The sequence below is a fragment of the Plecotus auritus genome (assembly GCF_963455305.1).
Source record: "Plecotus auritus genome assembly, chromosome: 2".
Taxonomy (NCBI): domain Eukaryota; kingdom Metazoa; phylum Chordata; class Mammalia; order Chiroptera; family Vespertilionidae; genus Plecotus; species Plecotus auritus.
The window spans coordinates 70,186,734-70,204,434 of NC_137771.1; the positions used below are offsets into that span (position 1 = coordinate 70,186,734).

A 17,701-nucleotide genomic window follows, 5' to 3' on the forward strand; every position below is an offset into this window, starting at 1 on the left:
TTCAATGGTTTTTTTACATCAACACATTTTACTTTAGGACAAAATTACTTTCTTCTATTTCTTTACCAGAAACAAAATAAAACAAACAAAAGTATCCTTCATAATCTCCTTTTTCATACCTTCTTCAATGGAAAACATACTATACTTTCCATATATAGTCATTTTCTTTTATCCTTATTATTTTCCAGTAGTTTTGTTAAAAAAAAACAAACAAACAAAAAAAACACCTTAGCTCTTTTTAAATCAATTTTGTAATTTTTTAATTGAGTTTATTGGAGTGAAATTGGTTCTCAAAATCATACAGGTTCCAAATGTACAACTCAATAAAACATCATCTGCACACTGTAGGGTGTGCCCATACCCACTCCCCGCTTGCCCACCTTCCCTACCTCCATCCCCCTTTCGCTCTGGCTATCAGCACCCTGTGGTCTGTGTCTACGTCTTATAGCAGTCTGTATTTTAAAAGCCATTTTTATTTTTTCTTCAGTTTTGGTTAGCTCCTAAAGTGTTTACCTTTAAGAGACATGATAATATTTATAACTTCAAGAGACAGAGTGAATGCAAGTTTTCTTCTAGGAATTTTGGGTTAGATGCTATTTAAAATTTGCCTTTGTGTTAGAGGTCAGAATGCCTGAGGCACTGCATCTGCTTTACTGTCAATCATCATAACATCCTTTTGCTCTCACTTTCCCAGGGATTCCATCTCCTGGTGTCCTAATCAGGCTTTGTCACAAGCCCTATGACCTCAATCCAAAGATAGTTTGCACCCTCCTAGCTTTGCAAAACTGCATGCTAATTTATTATCCTGCTCTTTCACCATCTCTGCTGGTCTCCAAAAACAAAATGACTAAACAAAGCACAACAGAAACAGACTCAGAGTCAGAGAACAAGCCGATGGTTGCCAGAGGAGAGGGGGTTGGGGCATGAGAATAAAATGTTTTTGAAAAAAGAAGTGAATTATACTGTAAGTGTATATAAAGTATTTAATACAGTGCTTAGAGCAGAGTAAGTTCACAGTAAGTGGCCTGGAAGTGAATTAACAACAGCATGTCCCTCTCTAATCTTAGCTCTTTTCCCAACTTTTTACTTTTAGTTGGGCCTCTAGTTGGGCATTGGTGCCCAGCAGAATTGCCCATGGAGAGGCAGCCACTGAAACAGCCATTTGTTTTACTTCTTTGCCAGAGTATGTTATGCACAGTTCCTCAAACAAGAGCATAAAGCAGCCAGGGGGAGCTTCCCACATATAATTTGAAACAGGTTCCCATACTCACAGGAAGAGCAGGGAGAGACCAAAGAGAAAAACAGACCACTCCAGATTTGGTTCACGGTGACAGATTTAACAAACAAACAAGGGAAGTGGTTTAAAAGGCTTATCCTGACAGCTGCAATACAAGTAAATTTCTGCAGCCATCCGCCAAATTTTAGAAGTTAATAGAGAGGTTTTAACTGGGCTCAGTCACTCACACAAGAGGCTTTAACAAGGTTCAGTCACAAACTCAGTCCAGATAATGTTGTCACCACATTACTACCTCAAGGCTGTGTCCTGGGGCAAATTCAAGCAGAGGGTGCATTCCAAGCACAGGGAAGGGAGTGAGGAACTTCCAATTGCCTGGGTCTAGCTCTTGGGTAAAACTTGCAGTCACTTCTTGCCTCTTTCCCCAACAATACAGTAGCTACTTGAGAGCCTGGTGGCTGATGGTGTTCAAGCTGTAGTAAGCAACAGCGCTGCTCAGAGTATAGACAGCACAAAGATCCATGAGGCAGTCTTACAGTCAACCTAGAAAGCAAGCATATTGCAGAGAAGGCTTTAGGAATTTACTCTTCATTCATTCATTTATTCATTCACTATTTCAGGATATATAGGATATACAGCTAAATAGTAAGGGGAAAAACACAAGTTTTGAAGATAATCTTATGTTCAAACTTCAGCTTTGCTGTTACATTAACCCCGCTCAGGGCCTCCATTTCTTTAACTATTAAAAGAAGTAAATGATTGTTATTCAACAATAAAATAGAATGAAATCTAGCCATTTGTGACAACATGGATGGACCTAAAGGGTCTTATGTTAAGTGGAGTGAGTCAAAAAGAAAAAGATAAATACCATATGATTTCAATTACATGTGGAATCTAAAAACAAAACAAACAAAAAAATGAATAAATAAAGCAAAACCAAAACAGACTCATAGATATAGAGAACAAGCTGAAGGCTGGCAAAGAGGAGGAGGTGGTGAGATGGGAATAAAAAAAGTGAATAATGCTGTCAGTGTGTTTGAAATATTTAGAAATGCTTAGAACAGAGTAAGTGCACAGTAAGGGACAAGTATTTCTTTAGCAAATTTTTATCCATCTTGGGCAAACTTAGAGACACAGATGCAAATCCAACAAGATTTATTGGGCATGGATGATGTCTGGGAGGGGCAGAATTCTCCCTCTCTATCCTTCTTTATTTCTTATGGCTGGACTAATAATAAAACAATATAATTGACACAAGATTCGATTAACAGGAGAAAAGGCAATTTAATATAGGCAAACAGGAAAATTACATTATAATACTCAGATCATAAAGTGAGGCTCAAAGAAATAATTGAGTCAGGCACCTTTTTATACTTTTTAAACAAAGAGACAATAAATTAGTAAGAAATTGGCAGAACAATGAAAGTGCTCATGAGAACATAATTAAGCAAGGTTTGGGTACTCACCAGTGAGAAATCTAAAACAGTAGTAAATTAGAAAAGAGGCAGTGATATCGGATTACATAGAATTTTCAGTTCTGAATTATTTAACCCTAGCAATCTTGGTGTAGGAAGGACACCTTTCACACGGGAGATTTATATCCTGCATCCAAGGAGACCAGGGAGGGTCAAGGTGCCCTTCTGGCACCAGCTGCTTGTCAAGTAACTTTAATTGGAAGTAACCAATATGCATTATGGGATATTTTGGGGTGACCCACCTTAGGCCCTGACAGTTCCCTCTTCCGCAACATCCCTGAAAGTTTCACATATTGAAGGCTGGATGGCAGCTGTGGAGAGAGAAAATGGGTTAGAAATAAACATTCTTTGTTAGCCTTCTAATAAACTATTAATAAATGTGCAAAAGGTTGTCTATTAATCGGGTGTATATATGGTAGAAGGTGGTAAAAGAGAAGGGTAATAGGTGAAATGCTCCTGATCCCTGATCTTGGGAAAAGCTGTCTATGTCATGGTGCCATCTGTTTTTGGTGCCTAGAGATTGGCTCTGGAAATCCTTAACTGAAGGTCAATGTAGGGACTATCTCCCAGTGGGCTTGAGAATGATGGTCTAGGTCTATTTTGGTGTGTCTTGCTTGGTTCCTGGAGGATTTTTTTTTTTTTTTTTTAATTTTGATGGCAGTGTAGATGCTCCTTTCTATGGAAGTAATAGTGTGTGTTTTTCCTAAAAAGTTTGATGTACATCCAGTCTCCTGGTCAAAAAGGATGGCAAGGCTCGTCAGTTGGTTGAGACTATGCTTCTTTTACCTGCTGCCTATATGCTTCAAGCACGCTAGTTAGTTCCTGTATATAGCTAGTCATAGGTATCAATTTGTTCACTTAAATTCCCATAAGATTCACTTAATCCAAGAATAGAAGATTTAAAGATGACAATAGGCATCAGGTGTTCAAATATTATTTAAAAGGGTCAATCCATTTCTCCTATTTTGAGTATTCCTGATCTTTATCATTAGGGCCAAGGTCAACCCTTCTGGCCATGTAAGTTCTGTTTCTTGATAGATCTTTTCTAAAGTCCTTTTTAGAAAATTTTTATGTTTCATTTGCCCTGATGATTGAAGATGATATGGGGTATGACATTTTCATTAGTACCCCAGAGTTTGTGCAAGGAAGTGGTTTACCTCTGCTGTAAAATAAATGTCCTGTTCCTGTTCAGTCCATAAAAAGAAATGCAACACACAGATTATCTCAGTTATTAATTTTGTTACCATTGTTGTGGTATTAGCACATCTACTCGTAGAGCATTCAGTTCATGCACTGAGCATGTGGATAATGACCAAATAGTGAGAATAGCCTGCAGCTGGGGCATCTATAAAATCCATTTGAAGTGCTGCAAAGGGAGTGTGGATCCAGAAGGACTTCCTGAGGGTTTGTTTTTGTTTTATTTGTTGTTTGTTTTCAGAAGTCTAGTAAAATTTGTAAGTTGTTCACTAGGAAATAATTTGGTCAGATATTTTTTGGATGCCTGGGAAAAGCCAATTGTCTTGTCAGGACAAATTTAAGTGTTTCTGGTGATATTAAATTATTCCATGCATGCAAGGGGTTGCCAAGTTTATTACCTTTCAGAGGCATTCCCTCTGATAGCCAAAAGAAAGAACTGATAGCTTACATGTCCTAGGTAACAGAAAGTTAAGCCAAGCCCTCAAGAAGATGACTTGCTTGATGGTTAGATACACATGTAAAAATATAAATACAAAATGATTACAATCTCTTCTAGGAGTAGAACCAAAAGCTATAATGTAAAAGAAAATGTGATGATTCTAATAAATGGGAACAAGTGCTCTGCAAGGTCAGAACAAGAAGAGACTATGTCCTACTTTGAAAAATATCAGTAGGTCAAAAATTGTTGCTCTTTAAAAAAGTTATAAAATTTAGACATGTATAGATGAAAGAATTACATACCTGACCTCTTTGATATTTATAAGGACACTCTGATTTAGGCCATACTATACTCACTTTGTAAATGCTGTAGATGAAATTCAGAAAGGTAGAGGATTTCCCCCAAAGGTATATAGTGAGTAAGTGTTAGACCCAAAATTTGAAACCTGGATGACATTTTACCATGCCTTGCTCTGCAACCACTAAATGGTAGACTAATTATTTAAAACAGTGATTACTCCATGTACACCTTGATCAATAAAATACGGGGAGTCTCTGTTGATTCTCCTATACCAACATCATGCTTTCTAAATATGGACTTTTTACTTCTGCAAAGTTAGGCCCTCAACCCACAAGGTCAGCAACCTCCAAATCAGGCTCTTTCCTTGTATGACTACTTCCTCATCAGGATTTTCAGTTCACTTTATTCCTAGGTATCTTAATTTTTTGGTTGCAATGGTAAATGGAATTTTTTTTTTACTTTCTCTTTCTGTGTGTTCATTATTGAAATGTAAAAAAGCCATAGATTACTGGGTGTTAATTTTGTATCCTGCTACATTACCAAATTCATTTATTAAGTGTACTAGTTATTTGATGGAGTCTTTAGGGTTTTCTATGTACAATATCATGTCATCTGTGAATAATGACAGTTTTACTTCTTCTTTTCCAATTTGGATGCCTTTTACTTCTTCTTCTTGTCTGGTCGCTATGACTAGCACTTCCAGTACTATGTCGAAAGTGTGCATCCATGTCTTGTTCCTGGTCTTAGGGGAAATAGTTTTAGTTTTTGCCCATTGAGTATGATGTTGGCTGTAGATTTGCCATATATGGCCTTTATTATGTTGAGATATGCTCCCTCTATTCCCACTTTGCTGAGAGTTTTTATTAAAAATGGGTGTTGGATTTTGTCAAATGTTTTTTCAAATGTCTATTGATATGATCATGTGATTTTTGTCTTTCAATTTGTTTTTGTGATATATCATGTTTATTGGTTTGCAAATATTGTACCAGCCTTGCATCCCTGGAATAAATTCCACTTGATCATGGTGGATGATCTTTTTAATATATTGCTGGATGCAATTTGCTAATATTTTGTTGAGAATTTTAGCATCTATATTCATCAGGGATACTGGCCTGCAATTCTCTTTCTTTGTAGTGTCTTTATCTGGTTTTGGAATTAGGATAATGCTGGCCTCATAAAAAGAGTTTGGAAGTGTTCCTTCCTCTTGGATTTTCTGAAATAGTTTGAGGAGTATAGGTATTATTTCTTGGTGGTAATGAATTCCTTTAGCCTTTTTTTTTGTCTGGGAAGCTCTTTATTTGACCATCTATTTTGAATGATAGTCTTGCTAGATATAATAATCTTGGCCTCAGATCCTTGCTTTCCATTACCTTGAGTACCTCATGCCATTCCCTTCAGGCCTGTAGAGTTTCTGATGAGAAATCAGTTGTGAGCCTTATGGGAATTCCTTTGTAGTTAACAGTTTTCTCTTGCTGCCTTTAAGATTCTCTCTTTGTCTTTAATTTTTGGCATTTTAATTATGATGTGTCTGGGTGTGGGCCTATTTAGGTTCTTCTTGTTAGGGGTTCTCTGTGTCTCCTGTACTTGTGTGACATTTTCCTTTACCAGTTTAGGGAAGTTTTCTGCCAATATTTCTTCAAACATGTTCTCTAATCCTTTCTCCCTTTCTGCCTCTTCTGGCACACCTGCTATTCTAATATTGTTACGTTTCACATTGTCCCACAGCTCCCTTAAGCTCTCCTCCTGCTTTTTAATTGTTTTTTCTTTTTGGTTCTTTGGTTGAGTAATATTTTCAACTCTGTCTTCTAATTCACTGATTTAATCCTCAGCTTCCCCTAACCTGCTGTGTATTCCTTCCAATGTGTTCTTTATTTGTGTTATGTCCTTCATTATCTCAGACTGTTCTTTTTTCATAGTTACTAGAGGCCTAGTACACGGAGGCAGGGCATTCCTCAGCCCGGCCTGTGTCCTATCACAATCCAGGACTCCTCAGGGGATGTCGGGCCTAAACCAGCAGTTGGACATCCCTCTCACAATCCACGATGCTGCATGCACCAGTGACCATACTTTTCATACAGTTGAAAGGCATCTTGCTGTTGTATGGGAAGCTACATTTTTTTGCCCTGATTATAAAAAGTAGTACATAACATGATCCTTCTGAGGCAGTAGTACCATTTTCCCCATCTTATGGGTGGAAAAACTGAAGCAGAGAGAAGTTAAATAATTGGCTTTGTCACACAATTATAAGGGTCAGAATCAGGGCTGACCACAAAATGTGCAAGCCAGAGTCCATGCATGTCATCACTGCATCATCCTGTTTTTTTCAGTGTTAGAGTTGCCTTGCCAGGTTTTCATTTTTAAATCTAAGAGACTGTTCCCAATATATAGGGTAGGGTCCCTGGGACTGGCTGGTAATCAGGGGCATCTATGGGGCAACGGGTGGGCAGGGCAATTGGGGGGTCCCTGCTGGCACCCACCTTGGCTGGCAGCCTAGCACCACCTGCTGGCTGGCCCACACCACCCCTTTCCCCAAATGCCACCACTGGTTGCCTCCCTCTTGGGGGACAGATGCTCAACATAAGAGCTGCCCCTGACTGGGGGCAGTTCCTGCATTGAGCATCTGTCCCCTGGTGGTCACTGCACATCATAGTGACCAGTCATTCTGCCTGTTGTTTGCTGTTCAGTCGATTTGCATATTAGGGTTTTATTATATAGGATATCTTTTTTCATACTGTTTAGCATTTTTACCATCATTACTCTGAACTCTGTTTCAGATAAATTTCTTATCTCTGCTTCATTTATCTCTTCTTCTGGAGAATTGCCTAGTTCTTTCATTTGGGGGTTGTTTCTTTGTCTCCTCATTTTGGCTTTCTGTTTGGGTTTGTGGCTATGTATTAGGTAGATCCTCTACCCCTTTCAATCTCTAGTGCAGGATAGTGTTAAAGACTATTTATGACTGATTAGATCAGGCATAGACTCAAAGTCTCCAGAGACCACCTCTGCCTACAGACTGATAGGATTTGGACTTAAATTACTCCCCCAGTCAATTCTCCTCAGGTGTGGTGGGAGTTTTTTTCAACAGGGTGGGGCAGTTTCTTCTGCCTGGAGGCTAATTGTTATTTATTTTTTTAAAAATATATTTTATTGATTTTTTACAGAGAGGAAGGGAGAGGGATAGAGAGTTAGAAACATCGATGAGAGAGAAACATCGATCAGCTGCCTCCTGCACACCCCGTACTGGGGATGTGCCCGCAACCAAGGTACATGCCCTTGACCGGAATCGAACCTGGGACCCTTCAGTCCACAGGCCGACGCTCTATCCACTGAGCCAAACCAGTTTCAGCTAATTGTTATTTTTTTTAAAATATATTTTATTATTTTTTTACAGAGAGGAAGAGAGAGGAGAGGGATAGAGAGCTAGAAACATCGATGAGAGAGAAACATCGATCAGCTGCCTCCTGCACACCCCCCACTGGGGATGTGCCCGCAACCAAGGTACGTGCCCTTGACCGGAATCGAACCTGGGACCCCTCAGTCCGCAGGCCACGCTCTATCCACTGAGCCAAACCGGTTTCGGCTAATTGTTATTTTTAATCTCCTTAGTGGCCTCAGGATAAGGTATTTTCCAATAGGGTGTGTCAACTGTCTTCCCTCCAGGCAAGGCAAATGTCTATGTGGGAACGATGTCCTCTGCTGCGTGAGAGGATGACTCAACTCCTGAAAGTTGGCGTGTCTGCCTTCTAAGCTCTATCCCCTGAATCCCCAGGCCTGGCTTCTGCTCTCACAGCTCCAGTCCACTTCACCCTCCCTCTGCCAGAGCACAAGGTGGGTGGCTCCATGGGAATTTTGTGTGTTGGCCCTTTAAGACGATGCCTGAATTTTCAGCTGTTACTTCCTGGTAGACAGCACTCCCCTGCTTTTCACAGCCAGATGTTTTATTGGTACCTTCCTCAGTTTTGGTGCTCTCTGCTGGGGGGCCCAGCTTGGGGATTAGATCCCAGAGTTCTCAGTGGCAATCCCCCACAGCTGAGATATCTCTCTGGGACTTCAGATGCTGTCTGTCCTGGCCAGCCCTTTCACACCTCTGTCACTCCTACCAGTCTCTATATGGTCTCCACTTTCAGTCCTCAGGTATCAGGGCTCTCTCTTGTGTGTTTTCCATTGATTATTCAGAAAGTTTTCCTGTATTTTAGTTGTAATACCAGTTTGTTCCTGGGAGCATGTCCATGCAGCATCCACTTACTCTGCCTCCATTTTTAATTCTACACTTTTTTTTTTGAGTAGTGATGCTCTCTACCACAACCAAAGTCAAGTAACTGATTATGATCAAATATCCAAGAAGCTTGGAAAAGTAATAAAATGTCAGAGAGATCCAAGATGGCAGTGGAGTAGGTTGAAGCTACACTCACTTCCTCCCAAGACCAAACTGGAATTACAATGAAAGTACACAGAAATCAACCTGAATAAACAACTGAAGACTAGCTAAAGAGAAGTTTTATAAGCAAACATTTACTTAAAAAGCCACATCTAGGCTGGTAGAGAGAGCAGTGTTATGAAAAGGGCTTACTTATAGGCAGCACTGTAAATCCAGAGACTATCTCAGCTGGAAAGGTTCTCCCTGAGAATATGAGGTTTCAGCCCCACACCAGGCTCCCAATCCAGTGCACAAGAGCCAAAAAGAAGCTCCCTCATAACATCTGGCTGTGAAAATCAGCAAGGATTTTGTCTGCCAAGAAGAGACAGGTATTTGCTAGAGACACAGGCACACTTTTAAAGGGCCAACATACAAAATCTTGTTTGCAGTCACTCACCTTGGGTTATGGCAGAGAGAGCGTGGAATGCACTAAAGTTGTATGAGGACAATCTGGTCTGTGGTTCTGGGAAGAGAACTGAGGGGATAGCTGCTGGGACCCCCTGTCCTCAATCACTCTACCACATTGCAGATGCCATCTTTCTTGGTGAGAGCATGGCCCACCTTACAGAATTAACCTGGGTGAATGCAATAGTGCCACCTTCTGGGTTTAATTGATATCTTCAGAGCATTTCTCCTCAAAACAGCAGAATACACATTCTTTTCAAGTGCACATGGAACATTTTCTGAAATAAATCACATGTTAGGACACAAAACATGTCTCAATACATTTAAGAATCTCTCAGTAATATTCTATAGATTTCAGCGTATAGTCCTTGCATGTGTTCTTTAGATTGATTCCCAGATATGTTTTAATTAAACTTCTCTGAGGATATACATCTAATATAATAATAGAGGAATATGCAAATTAGCTGGGATGCCATAATGTCACGACCAATCTACAAGTGTTGGAGAGCTACAGGAGGGCGAGGCAGCAGGCAGAGAACTACAGGAGGGTGAGACAGCGAGCTACAAGCAGTGGAGAGCTACCAGCTGCGGTGAGCAGGGTGGCCAGCTGAGGCAAGCAGCAGCAAGCTACTCATGCACGGATTCATGTGCAAGGCTACTAGTACATAAATAAAAGTGTACACTTCATAAATACAACTTTATGAATTTTCAAAACTGAACACATCATTGCCATCATCCAAGTATGAAACTCAAATCATGACGGGACTCCCAATTTATTTCTCGTTTTCCCTTCCAGCTTTACCAACTCCCATACTTCCTATAAAAAAATAACCACTATCCTGCTTTAGCACTTTATTTAAGTGAAATCATAAACAATGTACCCTTTAGTATAAAGTGTATTTTTTAATATTATAATTCAGAGATTAGTCCATATTTTGGGGTGTAGCCAAAGATCATTTATTCTCATCACTATATAGTATTTCATTCAATAAATACAGCATAATTTATTTACCCATATAAGTGTTGATGAACATTTGACCATTGCACCTATCTTTAGTCTACATGTGTGCAAATTCTTCTTGCATATACATACAAAAGGATTCTGTAAAATATGTTCAGTATTACTACATACTGTCAAACTTTTCCTAATTGTATTAGTTTATATTTTCACTAGAATGTAGAACATCCCAGGTTTTACAACTTCATCAGACATTCACACTGTCTTCCTGCTCTTCATTTGACAGATGAGTAGTGAAATCACATTTTAATTTTAGTCACATTGTAATTGTAAATTTAATTTATAATCTTTTTTAAATGTTTATTGGTAATTTGATATTCCTTTTTATTATTTTGTTAGAAAAAATGTTGTGTAATATGTAGCTGGTTATAATATTTCTTTTATCACATATTTCTTTGAGAACTGTGTGTGACACATGTATTCTTAAATAGCTGTGTTTATGGACACAAATATAACATTTGGGTTTGCCCGTTGAAACACATTTAGACTACTTTCATTTTTTAATATTTATAAGACCATCCATAGTATTTAGCAGACATAATCTGTAGTTCATCATCCAATACTTATCTCAGAGCCAATCTCATGCTGAGAACCCAGTCCCCAACTCGTGAATCATAGTAAAGAATTTAGAATAGTCCAAGAATATGTGGCTGTACTTCCATTTGCTTCCCTAGGATCCAGTCACAGAGCTATAATTTGTTTGTTAATTCATGATGGACTTCACTCTGCTTAGGTAATTTATTTCAAAAAATCCCATTTCCCTAATTCAAATGTACTGTCTCAAATTACAAGACCTCCCAAAGAGAAAAGGAGTGATTCCCATGATTTCCTGTGACATTTGGGTGGTTTCAGGGGCTAGCTGAGACCATCCTGAGTCATTGCCTGGTTCCCTGCAACATGGCTTTTGCAGACACAGTGAAAATGACTTCACCTTCTAGAATCTAGATGGTAATTCATTCAGATATAGAGCTGCGTGCATCATCTCCTATACTCTCACTCCCAAATGCAAGACTATCCAAAAAGCTTATGTGAGTGTAATAGATTTTACTGAAAATGGGGAGGACATCTTTTTTGCCCATCACAGCTTTGAAGGGAACCATGGCTTTTTCAATCCACAGAAGCCCAGCGCCATTTCTACCTTGCTGGCTCCATCCTCCTTTCCCTGTTTTAGTCTATCCTTTATTCACTACCTTGCTTTCAGGAGCAATTAAACTTTCTCTAACAAAACAACAGGGCACCATTTTTTATTGCTGAGGTTTGCTGCTAACACTTACATCCTTGAATTCTCCCCTCTGCTTCAATAGATATATTAATGAATTTTTACAAATGCACACATCTTCTTCTCTAGTAAGAGCTGGGGGGATCAGATATTAAAATAATCAACTTTTGCTTCATCTTTTTATATGTTATCTTTTTATAATATGATATGCCAATGCCTATCTATTCTGCTATAAGAAAGAAGGAGGCTGTGCATGAGCAATTCTGAGTTCAAATAGTGCACAGACACCTTTGCTTTGGAAATCCTGTGGTAAAATGTACCAGAGGAGAACAGAAGCATGCATCTTAAACTTAATTCCACAAGTTTAATTATAGCTTTCTGGTGTTTTAGTGAAGTTTCCAAGCAAGCAGCAGGGGCACATTTTATTTATTTGTTTATTTGTTTGTTTATTTATTTTGGCCTGTGAAATACAAGTGGACCCCAGTGGGGGGAAAATAAGATCTAAAGAGAGTGTGCAAAAGCACATTAGGGACAGTTGTTTAATTGTATGAACACTTTTTACACATTCTGCTATGAATTTAGATTATCAAAACCAGGTTCCTGGATTTCTTCTACAGAAAAGAAACTGATTTCATGGAAATGGGCCTGTTATGAAAGTAGCTCTTCATTGCTTTCAGTTTCAGAAAGAATGTTTCCAGGAAATGCCATTCCCAGAGGCCTTGAATGACCTAACATTGTTTTGCTGGCTGAAAAACCTTCATACTAGATTATTTTAAAACCTAATTACTGTTCAGCTTAAACTTACAGAATATTGTGTGTGTGTGTGTGTGTGTGTGTGTGTGTATAATTGATATAAAATATATAAATTATATATAGCGATATAATTTAGATATATAACACTAAAGCTGGAAAGAAAAAGTAATGACTACAAGTGTGTGCAATCTGGAGGGAAAGGGGAGAAACATCTTATTTAAGAGTTCCAGCACCTCTCATTGTCAATTGCAAGAATAAATATGTGGCACTTTTTTAAGTCTTTAACTAACAGGTTGGTAATTTTAAAAAGGTGCTGGTTGGCCTGTTTTTAGAGTTAAAGGCATGGCCAGAAATAATTAGTTTTGGCAGTATTAATTCATATTCACACAGAAGTGATGGTGAATTTTTTAAAACAAAAATTAAGTCATTTTTTCTACACAAAAGCATTATAAGTTTTCTTTCTCCATATTATGGCTGCAAGCTCCTGCACAATCAGGCTTCTGCCTGCCCCTCTCCTCATCACATGTTATCTCCGCTTCAGCACATGGACCTTCATTCAGATACCAAACACACCCAACTCTTCACCAATCGCGACTTCTGTACACCAACTCCCCTTCTACATATAACTCACTTCTTTCATTTCTTTGCTAATTGTGCTCATACTAAAAATTCACCTTAAATCTCATTTCATCAGGGGAGGCTCCAGCTGACTATCCTAAATTGAGTCTTCTTTTTACACTTAACTCATGATACCCTGTGCTATTCCTTTACAATGCTTTATCTGAATTTTAATGTTACATTTGTTTGTGTAACTTATTTTACTGTCTTACTTCTGAACTAAAAAATGCATGAGCACAGGAACCATGCCTAATATGCTAACCACACAGTCCTAAATGCCTTCCCAATGCCTTCCCTAGTGTCCAGCCCATGGTCAGTGGTCAATACGTATTTACTGAGTGATGCAATGCAGTCACATTTAAAAGTGACTACTTTGGAGAGGAAACCAAGATGGCAGCATAGGTAAACTCCTAAACTGCTGCCTCGCACAACAATTTCAAAACTACAACTAAAAGACAAAATGGACATCATCCAGAACCACAGGAAGGCTGGCTGAGTGGAAATTCTACAACTCGAAGGAAAGAGAAAAGCACACTGAGACTTACAGGAGCTGCGGAAGGCAGAGGTACAGAGGCGCGCGCAAAGGGCTGGCAACTGAGTATGCTGCTGGCTCTCTCAATCAGGAGGGAGACAAAAGCTCCTGACTGCTCTGAACTCCAGTTCCAGGCGAGACTCTGGGGACCCAGATGCATTCGGGGAGAAACTGGACTGTCTGGCTTTGGGCAGAACTCGAGGGCAGCTTTCTCTCAGAGGTGCTTGCAGCAATTACCACAGGACACTGAGACCTAGGGGTCTCTTAGGGCAGGGCTGATGGGAAGCCACTGCTGCTTGCTCTGCCCTGAGACTCCACCCCACCCCAGCTATGCACAAAGGCTTTTGCATATGAATGACCTGGTCCTTTGAATTTTAAACTTACCTAACAAACTGCAGCTGAGTCAGTGAGACCCAGAACATCCAAAAGAAGGCCCAAGGCCCCACAGCAGCTTGCATTGCTTCACAGCTGGGCCTCATTTGGGCACCTCCAAAACCCAAACAAAGAAGAGGAATCTGCAGATCTCTCTGTAACTCCTGCTGGGTGGCCTCAGGCAGAGGCTAAATTAGCACCTCCTTGGAGATCCAAAAGCCAGTGTACCCAGGGGTCAGAGTGGGACCATCCAGATTAAAACTCCTCAGATCCATAAGGGACACACTCAGGGGGCAGACTCAGTGAGCACCAAAGCCCCACTGAAGCAAGTCTTGTCTCATAAGGGTGTCTCCAGCACAGAAGTTCTCCCATCATAGACACAGCTGATCCTCACAGCCAATTGGCTGGAGGTCAATTCCTCCCAGTGATACCAAAAACAATCAAGGCTTAACTACAACAAGACTATGCACACAGCCCACAAAGGGGTGCACCAAGAGTGTCCACCTCAAGTAACTGAGGATGCTGAGCCACTGGGCCCTATAGGATACCTAGCACACAAAGCCACTCTATCAAATCAGGGAAGCAGCCAAAATGCGGAGACAAAGAAACAGATCACAAATGAAAGAAATGGAGGAAAGCAAATGACTGGATATGGAGTTCAAGACCACGGTTATAAGGTTTTTCAAGAATTTTCTAGAAAAGGCTGATAAATTTAGCGAGACCCTCGAGGATATAAAAAAGGACCAACTAAAAATTAAGCATACACTGACTGAAATAAAAAATAATATATAGAGATCCAACAGCAGACTAGAGGATCGCAAGAATCAAGTCAAAGATTTGAAATACAAAGAAGCAAAAAACACCCAACAGGAAAAGGAAAAAGAATCCAAAAATTTGAAGATAGTGTAAGGAGCCTCTGGGACAAATTCAAGTGTACCAACATCAGAATTATGGGTGTGCCAGAAGAAGAGAGAGAGCAAGATACTGAAAACCTATTGGAAGAAATAATGACAGAAAACTTCCCCCACCTGGTGAAAGAAATAGACTTACAAGTTCAGGAAGTGCAGATAACCCCAATCAAAAGGAATCCAAAGAGGACCACACCAAGACACATCATAATTAAATGCCAAGAGCAAAAGACAAAGAGAGAATCTTAAAAGCAGCAAGAGAAAAACAGTTAGTTACCTACAAGGGAGCACCCATATGATTGTCAGCTGATTTCTCAACAGAAACTATGCAGGCCAGATGGGAGTGGCAAGAAATATTCAAAGTGATGAATAGCAAGAACCTATAACCAAGATTACTCTACCCAGCAAAGCTATCATTCAGAATTGAAGGTCAGATAAAGAGCTTCACAGATAAGAAAAAGCTAAAGGAGTTCATCACTGCCAAACCAGTATTATATGAAATGCTGAAAGGTATTCTTTAAGAAGAGGAAGAAGAAAAAAAAGTAAAGATAAAAATTATGAACAACAAATACATATCTATCAACAAGTGAATCTAAAAGTCAAGTGAATAAAAAATCTGATGAACAGAATAATCTGGTGAATATCATAGAATCGGGGACATAGAAAGGGAGTGGACTGACAATTTTCGGGGAGAAAGGGATGTGGGGGGTGCGGGAAGAGACTGGACAAAAATCATACACCTATGGATGAGGACAGTGGGGGGGTAGGGCAGAGGGTGGGGTGGGAACTGGGTGGAAGGGAGCTATGGGGGGGGGGTGGAAAGAGGAACAATTGTAATAATCTGAACAATAAATATTTATTAAATAAATAAATAATAAATAAATAAAAGTGCCTACTTTGATGTCAGACAGGAACATATGAGTTTTGCTCTCTGTATTAGAACCTTGAAAAAATTATGGAGAATCAACTGACTTTAACAAAACATGAATTGATGAATGTGTGCTCTTGTAGTGTTGTATTTGTTGCTGCCATCATCGCCATCATCATATGAGTTAGGTTTGCCTTTGATGGTTCTGTGATTTAAAGAAACACTGTCTCTAAGAGATAAACAAGTAATACAAAACCAAGGATGTTTAGGGATTTTGCTAATAATGAGAGTTTTAAATTTTGTTCTGAGTTCAATTCTTTATTTCATATTATTCTGAATAAAAAATAAAAGAACTGGCTTTGGTCAAGATGGCAATATAGGTAAATATAGTACCCGCATCCTCCCACAACTACATCAAAGTTACAACTAAACTTTATAACAAGCATTATTCAGTACCACCTGAAATCTAGCAGAACAGAAGTCCTCCTATAACTAAGAAAATAAAGAAGAAGCCACATTGAGACTGGTAGGAGGGACGGATACACAAAACGGCTGGTACCACAACCACATGTGGTGGTTAAAAATCAGGAGGGATATCTCAGCAATGAAGGTCCCCACTGAGGAATGAGGAGTCCCAGCCCTGCAGCAGGCCCTCCAGCTCAAGTTTCAGTGCCAGGAGGAGAAGTTCCCATTATCCAGAGTTAAATTCATAGAAACATAAAACAGACTAGTGATTACCAGAAACTTGGGGAGAGGAAATAGAGGCTTATTATTTAATGGATACCAAGTTTACTTCTGGGATGATGAAAAAGTCTGGAGATGGATGGTGGTGATAGTTGCATAACAATTAAAAATACATTTAATCCCACTAAATTGTATGCTTTAAATAGCTAAAATGGTAAATTTTATTTTGTGTATATGTCACTATAATAAAAACTTTTTAAGTGTTTTAATTAAAGGAAAACAGAATGTGATCATTTCTGCGTTTTATATATTAACTAGGGGCCCAGTGCACGAAATTCGTGCAGTGGGGAGGGGGTCCCTCAGCCCAGCCTGCCCTCTCTCACATACTGGGAGCCCTCAGGGGATGTCCTACTGATGGCTTAGGCCCGCTCCCCATTGGGAGCGGACTTAAGCCGCAGTCTGGCCTCCTTTGCAGGAGGTGACCAGGCTGATCAGGGCAAGGCGCCAGCCCCATCACCCTGCTGCTGCAGCCACCGCCAGTCACCGCAGCCGCCAAGGTATTTTCATCATAATGGACTCCAGTCCCTTCACCATGAAAAAATGACAACTTTCTTTAGGCATTTTCAAGATGTGTCTTTCATAAGATATGACATTTCTTTCTTTATTTTTCTTTTTATCCTCACCTGAGGATATGTTTCCATTGATTTTTTTCCCTTCCCTCCAATTCCAGGCTCAGCTCCTGCCCAAGCCTAAGCCTCCGCCCCAGGCTTTAGGCTTGGGAAGCGGGCTTCCCCCCCCACCCCGCCCCTCCAATCCTCCAATCGTAGGCTTGGCCCCTTCCCAAGCTGAAAGCCTCCGCCCCAGGCTTTAGCCTTGGGAAGGGGGATCCCCTCCTTTCCCCTCTGATCACAGGCTTGGCCCCTTCCCAAGCCGAAAGCCTCCGCCCCAGGCTTTAGGCTTGGGAAGCCCCCCCCCCCCCCGCCCCTCCGATGGCTGGCTGGGAGTGACCTGGGTGCTGAGGAGGTTCCCAGGACCCAGATATGTATGCAAATTAACCTCCATCTTTGTTGGGTTAATTTGCATACTCACTCTGATTGGCTGTGGGCGTAGCGGAGGTACGGTCAATTTACATGTTTCTCTATTATTAGGTAACACTAGGGGCCCAGTGCATGAATTCGTTCACCTTGAAAGGAACTGTGGGCCGTGAGGCTGTGGTAGGCACAAGGGCAGGTCTCAGCCCATCCTCCACTCCCCTGCCCAGCCCA

At 40.2% G+C, this 17,701-nt stretch overlaps 1 long non-coding RNA gene across 1 annotated transcript in view; it reads right to left on the reverse strand.

Moving 5' to 3' along the window:
- Positions 1-240: 240 nt before the first annotated feature.
- Positions 241-17,701, reverse strand: part of LOC308242878 — a 101,758-nt gene continuing 84,297 nt past the window's right edge. Inside the window, exons 2-3 of the long non-coding RNA XR_013960009.1 lie at positions 2,952-3,020; positions 241-1,777 (exon numbers count right to left, since the gene is read on the reverse strand). This is a non-coding gene — a long non-coding RNA (uncharacterized lncRNA). The remainder of the gene's footprint in view (positions 1,778-2,951; positions 3,021-17,701) is intronic.